Here is a 12,902-nt window from a genome sequence, read left to right on the forward strand (position 1 = left end):
GCCATGTACAACATATTTCACATTTTTTGAACGGTTTTAAGCAACAATTGGCCATTACAACATTTAATCCAGGTTTGGGAGGTAATAGGTTGTGAAATTAACCGTAACATTTTATTTCAGAAATCCACCTCTGACAATGTAGGTATGTCAAGAGGGTAGAGATGGTCAAGAATCATTTGCCACTTGCTCTCCTACTTTGCAGAAGAAATAACGTTTCAGGTGGTCATTCTCATTTATCTTTGTGAAGAAATGACAATGTACTGAAACCACATTTCTCTACTCTGACTGAATGACTCTAGCACACTAAGGATTCTTAGCCCGGGGGCCTACATAAAACGGGGACATACAAGGTAGACAAAATAAAGGCAGACATGAAAACAAATGGTATAGAGGACCCTACTCATTAGAAAGCTTACATTATAAGTGGAAGAGGGCTCAGCTGAAACAAGTGGAGCAAGTATTGTTCAGAGTGGAGATTGGGACAGTTGTGAGGGTGCATTAGTGTGAATATTATTATCGGGGATAAGGTAAGCTCCAAAAAAGAGTGATGTGCTTTCAAAAAGCATCTAAAGTACGGTGTGGAAAAGTCTGATTGGGAGTCGTAGGGAATCCCATAAGTGGGGAGCAGCTTGAGAAAAGTCCTGTAGGCAGGCCTGAGAGTTGGTTACCAGAGAAAAAACAAGGCGCAGGTCAGAAGTAGATCTAAGAGGACGGGAGGGAGAGTATTTTGATATTAGATTTGAGATGTATGAAGGGGTAGTGTTGTTGAAGGTTTTGTAGGTAAGTTTAAGTCATTTTATTTGGATTCTTGAGGATACAGAGAGCCAATGTAGGGATTTGCAAAGTGGTGCAGCAAATGTGGAGTGGTGAGAGAGGAAAATCAGTCTTGCAGCAGCATTTAGGATGGATTAAAATGTGGATACATGGTTGTCAGAAATGAGGAGGTTGATGAGAGAATCAATAAGAGTTTTGGTTACATGGTGAGTAAGGAAAGGGCATATTCTGGCAATGTTTTTAAGGTGGAGTTGACAGGACTGGGAAAGAGTATGGATGTGAAGAACAAAGCAGAGAGCAGAGAAAAGTGTGACACCAAGGCAGAGAGCTTGGGAGACTGAGGAAATTGTGGGGCTATTGAAGATAACACCACAATTGGAAAGATAGGGAGGAGGTGGCTCTGGCAGGGCAGAAGATAGATATGTTGAGCTTTAGGTAGAGGTGAGTTCAAGGGAAGAGATATAGATTTGGGTATCAGGGTGTCATCAGCATAGAGCTAGTTTTGGATGCTGTATGAGTGAATTAGTGCTCTAAAGAGAAGAGGTGTATAATGAAAATGTAAAGGACCAAAAACAGAGCCATGAGGAACCCCAACAGATAGTGGGAGTGCAGGGGAGGATGTGCCAGAGGTAGAAACACTAAAAGAGTGCTTCGATAGGACAGGAAAGAACTGTATCACAAAGACCAATGGAGTGCAAGGTGTGTAGGAAAAGAGGGTGATCAACAGTGTAAAAAGCAGCAGAGCAGTCCAGGAGAATTAGTATGGAGAAATGAGCCTTAGACTTAGCAGTAAGTAGATCATTGATCACTTTTGTGAGAGCAGTTTCAGTGAAATGTTGTGGGCAGAAGCCTGATTGCAGATACTTGAAACTAGAATGAGAGGAGAGAGAGACAGGCAATTGTACATTAATCACTTAAGTAGTTTTGGGGCAAAGCTGAGTAAATAAATAGGTCAGTTGTTAGAGAGAGAGAGGCTAGATCGAGAGATGGTTTCTTTAGAATTGGTAAGATGAGTGCAAGTTTAAAGGAGGATTTAAAATGTGCCAGAGAGAGAGGTTGAAGAGGTGAGCTAGAGGTGGGCATGCAGTGGAGGAGAGTGAGCTGAGAAGTTGAGAGGGAATAGAGTCAACGGAACAGGCTGTAGGGTGAGATGATGAGACCAGTGCAGAGATTTTGCCTTCAGTTGCTGGAGAGAATGAATGAATGGTGGATTGGGGAGTGTAGGTGAAGGTGGGTAGAGTAAATGAGGAAATATTTTGTTGAATAGTGTTGAATTCGTCTTTGAGGTAGGTGGCATAATCATGGACAGTGGGGAGGAGTGGGAGGAGGTGCAGGTGAGCAAAGATGTCAGTTGAAGGTGGTAAAAAGGCGATGTAAGAGTTTTGCTATAGAAGGAGGCAATGTGATTAGGGCAGGACAATGTAGACAAAAAAATTGTTTTAGTGAAAATGAGAATTGGATTGGATTAAGAATACTTAGCTGTTGTTGTGCACCTGTGGATTCAGGGGGGAGGGCATAAGGTAAGGTGAGGCTGAAGGAAAGGAGGTTGTGGTTGGAGTGTGGAAAGGCTAAGTTGGAGACAATAGAGGTGGAGCAGTAGCGAGAGAAGACAAAATCAAGGGAGTTTCCATCACAGTGGGTGGGAAATGAGGTCCACTGGGAGAGACCAAAGTAGGAAGTAAGTGAAAGATGTTTAACAGCAGAAGAGACAGTGGGATTATTAATGGGAATGTTGAAATTGCCTAGTTTAAGGTCAAAGAATAGGAAATAAGTGAGCCAGGCCACAATGTTGTCAAGAAATAGGGAAACTGGATCCGGGGGGTGATAAATTACAGCAAGTGGAGAGGATAAAATAAATGGATGGTTCAAGGGAAGAGAACAAGAGGGAGAGTTTAGAGAGTAGGACTTGGAAGCTGCAGCTTGCAGAAAGTAGAATGCTTACTTGAGCACTTGTCTGCTTCCATGTCTGGGAGTATGGCTGAAGGAGAGCTCCCCGGCGGAGAGAGCTGCAGGGGATGTAGTATTAGAGGAGGTGAGCCAAGTTTCTTTAATGGCAAGGAAGATGAGGGATTTAGAATTGAATACATCATGAATGGATGCAAGTTTGATACAAACAGTGGGTGTAGGATTTGTGGGTATGAGGATTGTTTCTGTTTATGTAGGCTGGTGGCTGCAGGAGTCAAAAGTGTTCATGTGTGCAGACTAGTGAGTAGGGAAGTAGTGAAGGTGAAATCATGATAGGGGAGGGAGAAATAGATTGATGGGGAAAGAAGAGGAGTTTGAACAGAAATGTAGTGACAGTAGTGAATAGGAGAGAGTATACATTCAGTAGGTGCCTGATGGAGAGATGTGAATGAATGTGTATTAGCTTAGGGTAGGCAATGAGAGAGTGGAAAGGAGCAATTCATCCATATTGTGCAGGGCAATGGAATAGGGGAAGGATACTTTACCGCCCCCTCACTGGAGTTAATAGAGTAGGCTGTTTCTGCAACTCTGACAAAATAAGATCCAGGATGCTGACATTTGGGTGCAGATGGTCCAGCAGCCAAACAGAGATGGCAACAGCAATCATCTAAATAAGTAATACAAATAAATGGCAGTAACTTGACCTAATATATCCACAACGCTAGAGTTTTCAGTGCTATCAGCTAGAGAGGTCAATCTGCAATCAGCTACTCAGAACTGACTACATCTGGGTATGCATCCACATCTAATTGAATCACAATTACATGAACATGCCCTTATTGTACTTGCTCTTCCCTTCCTTTCCCGTTCTACCTCTCTAGGCGTAAGGAGTCACCGATATTTAATAATCTTGATACAGACAGTGTATGAATGCGTTTTTGTTGTATATGTGCAGTTAGAGATTGCGTTAAAATGCTTAACAGCTTATATCCCTTACATCACTTAACATCTTAATATTTATTTAACTAATTTGAATGATTGACACGAGACATAAATGTGGCAAAATTAAAAGGATTTTATTTGCAAATATGGTGGTGGAGAAAAAGAGCAGTCAGTACTACATCGGCCAGGCAACCAGGAGGTCCCAGCATTATCCATGGAACATCCACAAACGGGAAAGGGGGGCAACCCAAACACACCCCGGGCGCATATATCTACCTTACCGGCACCATCTGTCCCTCTGTCCCAGGCACTACAAAACGGACTACAGAGACTATAACCGACTCTTCAAAGAGAGGCGGGTTCAGCATGCCCAATACTGTAAAGTCTGCTTCGACCACTGGCCGTAGACTGCACTGTGTTTTCTGGCAACTCACCATCCAGGATCTCCACCAGCAAAGCCAAGCATGCCAGGAACTGGCCTCCGTTATCATAGAACAGTCTGACAATCCATAACGGGCACCTGAGTTCAGCAAACCTTCAACTTCCTGAACTCAAGTGAATGATTTACTTTGTGCCCATCAATCTTATAGACTATACCTAGCCCTCCCCTTTGACATCAGATGGGCGTACTCCTTCTTAGTTAAACTTTTGACCCCAGAGGACTAGCTATAGTTTAGTGACACAGACTCGGCTTTTAGTTTCCTTCATGCTTACTTCAGCCTTCAGTTCTTAATCTTGTTAAAAAAAAACAGACAAAATCTCCACCTCTAAATGAGTCCCAATATATGTAGACAGTCTCTATCAATGGTTTCTTCATATTATACAGGACGTAGTAAAGTACAGAACTCTGAGTTTTGAATACAATATATAAAGTGTAATTTTAAACACGCAGAAAGCTTCTTCAAAAATTATAAGCAACTTAATAAGCCTTTCCTCAGATTCACAACCTAGTTTTGAGTTTTGTAAGTAATACATAAATGAAAGATTCATTTTAAAACTGTTCAGTGAAATATTCACCTCATTCCACATTTGTCTATACAATTTTGCCTGCGAAATTTGACCTCAAATGTTCCCATTCCAACCACAATTATACTGCAAAGAAGAATAAAATGACTGTCATCATCCCAGGACAGAATAAATTCATCGAAATGCGAAGTTACATATACAGTGTGGAATAGTGAAAGAGCGGCGAAATTCCATCTGGGTGAAATTTTGCAACTACTTTGTCTTGATTTTAACAGACATGCTCCTCACCCTTCCAGTTATATACACTTTTCTTTTTGATCTTGTCGCTGAATTGATGTTTTGCTTAAGGTGAGTCCAATATTTAAATTTGCAGAAAATTTCTCCTGATGTGATATCTTTAACAATTTACCAACGACTGAAAGCCCCGATCAGCATGCTGATTCATGTGTACTCAGTTACACGATTTTACACAAATTACTTTCAGATCTGTGCTCTTCATCTGTCATAACCAGCTGCTGAAAAGATTGTGACACTGTAAACTCTATAGCCATCTGCCTACAGCGCTGGTCGTGAGTGCATACACACTTCAGAATTGGCCCAACAATGTTCCATTGTTTATAGAGGTTTTTAGTCAACTTATAAAATCAAATGATATGATGTGCTTTTGGTACAATAAAACATGATGTGGAAGCTTACACACTAATGCGATATCGGATGTAACAGTCATTTAACGTGTGATTGGCACAATAATCAGGTAAAAACCTGTAGTATGTACTCAGCTTTACTCTCTCACTCTCAGGCTCACTTTTATACTTTCCAAAGCTACCTTATTTGTTTTGCTGATTTTAACCTCAGTTTCTTTATATTCCCCGATTGTATACCTTCCCTTCCTCTGTGTGTGCAGCTGTTTGACCTCCTAACTCTGTTTGCTGCCTTTCCTCAAAAACTATGCTTCTTTATTTTCCCAATTATTTTTCCCTGCCTTGCTCTATTCCACTCTCATTTTCTCCTTTCCAGAACAATCTTCTTCTTCCCTGACTCGCTGACTCTACTTCTCTTCCTCTGATTGGTCCCCTACAGCTGAGCTAAGTTATAACCATGGTATAGCTGGTGCCCTACAAGTCACAATGAACCCATAAAGTAAGCTCTTAAGAAATGTGTATATTTTTTCCTTTTCTTTTCTTACATCCTGCATTTTCCCTCAGACTTCAAATGCTTATTCAAGGTATTATTAAACTCACCCTTCCCTGCACAGCATTGTTTGATGACTGCAGAACAGTGCTTCTAATTTCTTAGGATTAGAGCCCTCCTGAGTTTTTATTGATGGTCGTCAATTTTTTCTTTCAGTGCTGTAGTTTCCAATAGTGTGGATCTATGTTCAGAAGTTTGCTGGAGTTTTCGAAGTTGATCCAGACACCTTGGTTGGCTTTTCCTTTATTGTTGCATTTTCATTTTGCGGAATCATGGTTTGGGCTCTGATCTCTTTATGCGACTCCTCTTGAACGGATGATATGAGTTGGATTGGCTCACCTCTGGATTAGCCATTAAGCAACTGCATGTGAGAAGAGTCAGCTTTATGAAACCAATATGGTGTTTGTCAAAACCTTTGTCAATAAAATGAATACAGCTTTTTTTCTTCTTATGACCTGGTTTAGTTAAGTCTATCTGGGTATAAGTACACCTGACGTAAACCTAACGCAAATGCTTCTGGTACACATCTAAATGCATCTTGAGATGTGTCTGACTAAGCATATGGGCATAAGTGTGGAGATGTCCCCGGAGGAGACCCCCACCAGCGCTGTGCCCCTGGAGAGCCCGAAGATGTCTCTATGCCCGGTGCCCGTGAAGAGGGTAAAGATGTCCGCCAGCGATGTGCCCCTGGAGGGGCTGAGGAGGTCCCTGATGGTGCCCAGCAGGAAGAAAGAAGAGGAGAAGAACTTACCCGTCCATCGATCCAGCGGTGAGTATCATGGCTTCTTTCTTTCAGGTTCTGGCAGCGGAGGACGGATGAGCCAATCAGGGCTCATCTTTCCCCGCTGGCCAATCTGCGGCCGGATACGCGAGCCAATCGCGGCTCGCGCCCGGCCATTTAAAAGATTGGCGCCGACGCGAGCCAATCAGCGCTCGCGCCGGCTAATGACGTCATGCCGGCGACTATTTAAGTCGCCGGGTGACGCCATTTTGACAGAACACAGTCGGCGGCAGAGTGAGAAGGACGTCGTGGGACGTCCGGAGCGGCGAATCAAGAACAGAAGCAGCGGAGATCGTCGGCGGGGAGCCCTTGTAAGGGCTGAGAGCGCCCCCGCCTCAGAAGCAGCACGAAGACCCGTGCCGAACGGGAGAAGAGGCGCCGCCGGCTGAAGGGTCTGGAAGACCCGGAGAAAGAAGGCAGAAGACGGCGTGGCAAGTTGAGATTCCTGCGCAGAGCAGGTAAGTAGCCTCAACGGTAAATTTGGGCACTAGGCCCATGGCCACGGTCGGGCACAAGGCCCGTGGGAGCAGTAAATTAGGGGCACAAGGCCCAGGGACTTGGGCACTAGGCCCCGATAAAGTTAGTGGGCCAGTAGGCCATATTGTTAACGGGCACAAGGCCCTGTTAGTCAGAGGAGTCAGGGGAGGCTCAGAGCCCCCAGGTACAAGGGCACAAGGCCCTTAGGTAGGTAGTGGCCTAGAGGCCATAGGAAGGCCATAGGGCCTGAGCAGGGGCTGGTAGCCGTAGGCTTTAAAGGGCACAAGGCCCTCAGCCAGTTAGGAAGGCCACAGGCCTAAGTAGGCAGGGGCTAGAGCCCCTAGGTAGCAGGGCACAAGGCCCTAGTTAGTGGGCTCAGAGCCCTGAGTTAGAGAGGGGGCTGAGGCCCATTAAACAGAGCACGAGGCTCTGTGTGTAGCTGGGCAGAGGCCCATGGTGTGAAGGGCAGACAGCCCTGGTGGTGGTGTGATAGAGGCGTGAGAGCCTCGTGAGTGTAGGCACGGTCCTGTGTGAGGTGAGCACACGGAGTTAGGAGGTACAGTAGAGCGGAGGCTCATGTGGTGCTGTAGCAACCAGCTGGTTGGCTAACAGCGGTGTGCTCTGGTGAGTAGCGTGTAAAGTACTGTATACTGCATTTATTTGGTCTGTGCGGCGAGTATTGTTTGTATTACTGTATTTTGGGGTGGCTACATAACTGTGTCCAGGGGCAAGACGTCAGGCCCCCATTAAAGGTAGGCTCTTGTTCCTGTGTTTTTCTGTGCTAACCCATGCTGTGGGGACAAGTGTAGTTACCAGCGTACACATAGTCAGGGAAGAACACACGTAGTTTTCCCATCCCTTAGGTCCCTGGGGTCGCACTGGTTTCCAGAGGGGGTGACTGAGTGAGTCAGTGGCAGTACAGCACAGCTCAACGCAGTTCCAGGGGGCGTCCCGTGGTTCAGGTTGAGAGTCCTAGTCCTCAGTTCCGTGCAGGTTACCTGGCGGTTCCGGAGTGGGACACGTGTTCGATACCTGGGTGCAGGCAGTCGGGCGGTTCAGTTTGGATCGGCTGTTCCGGCCGGCAGTCTGTACATGGGTTAGCGTGCTGTTCCAGTGAGCCTCAGTCGGGCCTCGTGCAGCCGGTCCTTAGGATCCGTGGGTGATCCCATAGCAAGAAGGCAGCTTCTTGGTACGACCTGGGTGAGGGGGTTAGGAACCGCCCTCCGGTTTAGTCTGTGAACACCGGCTGGTGTTCCCCGTAGTGGTAAGTGAGCAGTTCCGTTAGTGCACCACACCTAGGTAGACATAGTTGTTTGACGTAGTTGCGTTGTCGACCATTAGAACGTTGTTAGGGTCGGGTCGCTGTTGCAGTCAGTTTAGTTTTGCGGGTGCACACCTTTAGTCTCATCGTTAGCGCAGAGGGAGGCTGTGTGTTCTTGTCCTCCGCAGGTGTCGGGAAGGTGCAGGAGAACAGGATCGTAAGTGGGAGTGTCCCGGTGAGTATAACGCTCAATTCCCCTTTCGGTTCGGCTCTCACTGGCAGGTGTGCCAGGTACTTGAGGCGAGACCAGTCCTGGTCTCAAGTGCCTGTAGTCCCCCGTGCCTTGGCAAGAGCAAAGTGAGGAGGCGGCAAGTGAGCTTGGACTGACAGTGTCCTCATTCTTTGCCGTATTCTCGGACAGCCCTTACCTGGTATTCACGGCCGTAATCTCTGTCTCTTTCTTAGAGGGACGTGGTTGGAGGTGACCAGGGTTGCGGCTGCGGATCTGCTGGGAACGGATCGCAGCTGGGATATCGGAGGCGGACTGGAGGTGACCATCGTTTATAAGGTAAGTTCTTTTGTGTTGCGTCTGTCCTGTTTCCCCGCAGGGGGCGCTACATAAGTACTCTATTTTAATGCTTACTTTATGGATGTATAATACATCTAACTTAGCATGAGCTCCAATATCTCTCAAATCATTGACAGCACCTACCAACATGTCTACTATATCAATCTTTTCATAAATGTAACACTCCTTTTTTCTGAATATGACATCCTATTGTCTGATAAACAATACAGAGAGCAACCTAGTGACCACCGTACAATACAGAGAGCAACCTAGGGACCACAATACAACACAGAGAGCATCCTAGGGACCACTATGTAATTCAAAGAACATTCTTCTGACCGCAATACACTACAGAGAGCATTCTTCTAACTGCCATAAAATACAGAGAGCAACCTAGTGACCACAATACAATACAGAGAGCATCGTAGTGACCTTCATGTAATACAAATGGCATTTACTCACTGGTAATACAAATGGCATTTACTCACTGGCAATTACTCGCTGGATTTCAGCTCGCAGCTCAGGGAGTAAATTACCGTATTAACGGTATTTACTCACAGGATTATCGTATTAACGATAATATTCTTTGAGCGCGGGATTGTCGGCGATCCCGCCGTCAATTGAATACCCCTCTATGTGTAGAATCCAGCTTTTTGCTGCTCTTGAAAGGTGGATTGATGCCAAAGCAAGAATCACAAATTATATCTTGGTGGTGTTTAGAAAAAAAACACACACATTTGCTTTTAGATCACTTTCTTGCAAATTCAAGAAATTGTGAGTTTGCCATTGTGAGTAGATTTTCTTTGTTGTGTCAGAATTTATAGCAAAGCTATTTTCTGGACATTCTATGTCTTCTGAGCAAACCAAGGTATAATTTCTGTGGGTTCTGCATAAACAAATTGCTGATATCGAAGTTAGTATGTGACTAGCCACTTAAATTACTCAAATATGCTAAGTACAAGGGTAAGATAAGCCTCAGAGAACCATGAAATATTGGCTGAAAGGCCAGTGTCTGAAGAACTGCCACTAGGAAAATTATTATCACCCACAGCATTTGTGCTTAATTTTTTATTTTTTTATTCAGATAGCCCTGATGTACTCAGCCACATACTTTGGGCCTTATGTAGCTTGTGCCAAGTTCCCTTTGAAAGAGAATTTCTCTTTGGACCAAAACTTGACCAAATAATAAAACAGCAGGGAAAGTACTTTTTTTGCCACAACCTAGGAGAAGGAGATATAATCCAGCAACCACAAATGTCTGTCTATAAAGAAGCAAAATAGTAGAAGCTGCATAACAACGCACTTCCATTTTGGGGAAAAGAAAGGATCTTAAGAAACCAGAGAAAATCATTCTAAAAGGTGAACAAATCCACCAGCTCCCAGCAGAGGGCAGACTGGCAACTGCTTGGGTTCGTTTGACTCGGAATCTTTGGTTCAAAGATGTGCTGACCGAGGGATATAATTTCTAATTTCAGCATCTTGCCAGACAAAAAGAGATGTGTAAAATCTAGAATCCCCTACTTTAGAGTTCACCTTGGCATAGAGGAGAGCCTGCAAGATCTCTTAAGTAAAGATGTGACAGAAGAGCTATTATTACATCAAACATGGGAGAAATATGTTCTTCCATATTCTTGCGGAAGGAAGCTGTATGCTATTCTCTGGCATTTCTCGACTTGAGAAAAGTGAAGAAGTACTTGGAAAACAAATCTTTCAGGATGGAGTCTGTAAGGTCAGTGGTCAAACTTGGACCAGGGGAAATGGCTAGCAAAAGAGAGCTGATACAAGCCTACTTGCATATCCCAGTGTTCCCAGGTCATGATATTACAGATGTGACCTTGATTGGTGGATGAAAAAAATAATGGTTCCTGAGATTACTTTAGCTGACAGTAGATATACCCTCAAGGTCATTCTACAGTTGGACATGCTGACACAAGGTCCAAGCTGTTGTCCAGAGGTGAACAAATTCAATTTAATGGCCTGGACATTGATAGGAGAAGATGCAGACCAGGGGGTAAATGTATCAAGCTGAGAGTTTTCCGGCTGTTTTGAAAAACCAATCAGATTCTAGCTATCATTTATTTAGTACATTCTACAAAATGATAGCTAGAATCTGATTGGTTGCTATTGGCATCATCTCCACTTTTCAAACCCGCCGGAAAACTCTCAGATTGATACATTTACCCCAGGGGACTAAATGAAGTGACCAAAACCCTCTTAGTTATGAAGAAAAAATGATTTGTAAAATATTACAACGTTTGACAGACCTTTAATGAGTGACATTATGCAAAGACATGATGAATTCAAACAGCCTACATCAGAATTGGTGGTATAATTTTCTGTAAGCTGTTATAGAGAAGAACCTGACATAAACAATAACTTATCAGTACTTTGAGACTTTGTGTGTCCAAATCTGTAATTAGTGCTACTAGCTTTAGAACCTTATTTTGATCCATTTGACACATTGGTTTAAGAGAACTTCTGGTAAAGACAGCTTTACTTTTATTTACATTACTTTACTCTTTGCTTATTAAAGTTAGACTGAGTGAGAGGCACAAAGTTTTTTCCAAAGGTGTTTTCAGAGTTACATCGAAATCAAGATTGTGTTTCTTACCTTCTCTGCTATCCCACAAAATATAGATGAAGAAATTAATATGGTAAGATCAATTGAAGCATACCTACATAAGGAAGTCAGACCAATTGTTAGTAACATTTTGGAGCTTAAAGTCAGCTTCATAATTAACCATAGTATTATGTATACGCTGTTCTCATTTTGGAAACTTGGTTGTAAACCATTTTAAAACAAAGTCTTTCTTTGTAACTGTACGCTAGCTAGTCTTACTTTAGGCCAGCCGATCCTCCTGCACTGCCTCTGTTCTTCTCTGTGTCTTATGTCAGCCCTTGTTTAGAGAGAAAGTTCCTCCTCACTGATCAATCAAGCTCTCTGATTGGTGAAAGTAATTCATGGGGCATCAATTTCTTCATGGACTGGAAGCAGAGATTTGATTATAACAGAACACTGTCTCCTTGGAGCGCTGGCATAGAGCTCAGAGGAAGCAGTTTTCCACAAACAGATTAGCCTCCAACCTACAGGGCACACTCAAATTTACAAGAGGCCACAGGTTCCTCACTGCAGCCCTAAGCCAACCTTATCACTAACAGTTTAAGTGTCTGGAATCGTATAACTTCTGAGGGAACGTCATTCTCTTACAATATGCTGATAAAAAGAAAATGATAGTTTTTTGTGTGGTAGGCCACACCAACCCCAGGGACTAAAACGACATCCCTATCGTTCCCACTAAGTCACTGCCGCCTTTGATACCTAGAAGCATGAAAAGAATTTGGAACTACAATGAAACTGCTGGCCATTATATGACTCCTGTTGGTTTGTATCTCATTATTATCCTTGTCTTCTTTCAATTTCTATCTAGCTAATCTGCATCAATATACAATAACCCCTAACTCACCTAATTGTTGGCTAAATGCCCACATGCCTTACCAATCTACGGGAGGTATAACAGTGATGCCTTCCCAATTTACTTTACAGTCTATTGCCAATACTCTCTCAAAGGAGGAAAACTGATAGTTTGCAATAACATGAGAGAAATAGCAGCTGGTCTGAAAAAGCGATTAAGGTCTGGAGCCAAAGATTTTAACAATACTTTGTATCTACAATTAGCCACTTCTATTTCTTGCTTAATGTGGTTCATAAACAATGGGAAATTGTGAAAATATTGTCTCAGAAGGGACTAATCTCAATACTAGATTTTATATTAAGTCCCAGTATATTTAAGACCATAATTTAGCAAAATAAACACTTAAAATGGATACTATTTTATCTGCAGAGAAAAAGCTTAGCTATGTTTATCAATAGATTGTTAAAAAGGTATATTTTGCAATCTTATTCCCTATGTATATAGTTGGTATTACGATCGAGCAACATAATTTGTTATGCAGTGTTAAAATGGTTTAACAATGAAACAACAAGTTCATTATTAAAGATCAGTGTGTAACCGTCTGCCATCTGACATGTGATCCTG

Source organism: Mixophyes fleayi, chromosome 9 (genome assembly GCF_038048845.1).
Source record: "Mixophyes fleayi isolate aMixFle1 chromosome 9, aMixFle1.hap1, whole genome shotgun sequence".
Taxonomy (NCBI): Eukaryota; Metazoa; Chordata; class Amphibia; order Anura; family Limnodynastidae; genus Mixophyes; species Mixophyes fleayi.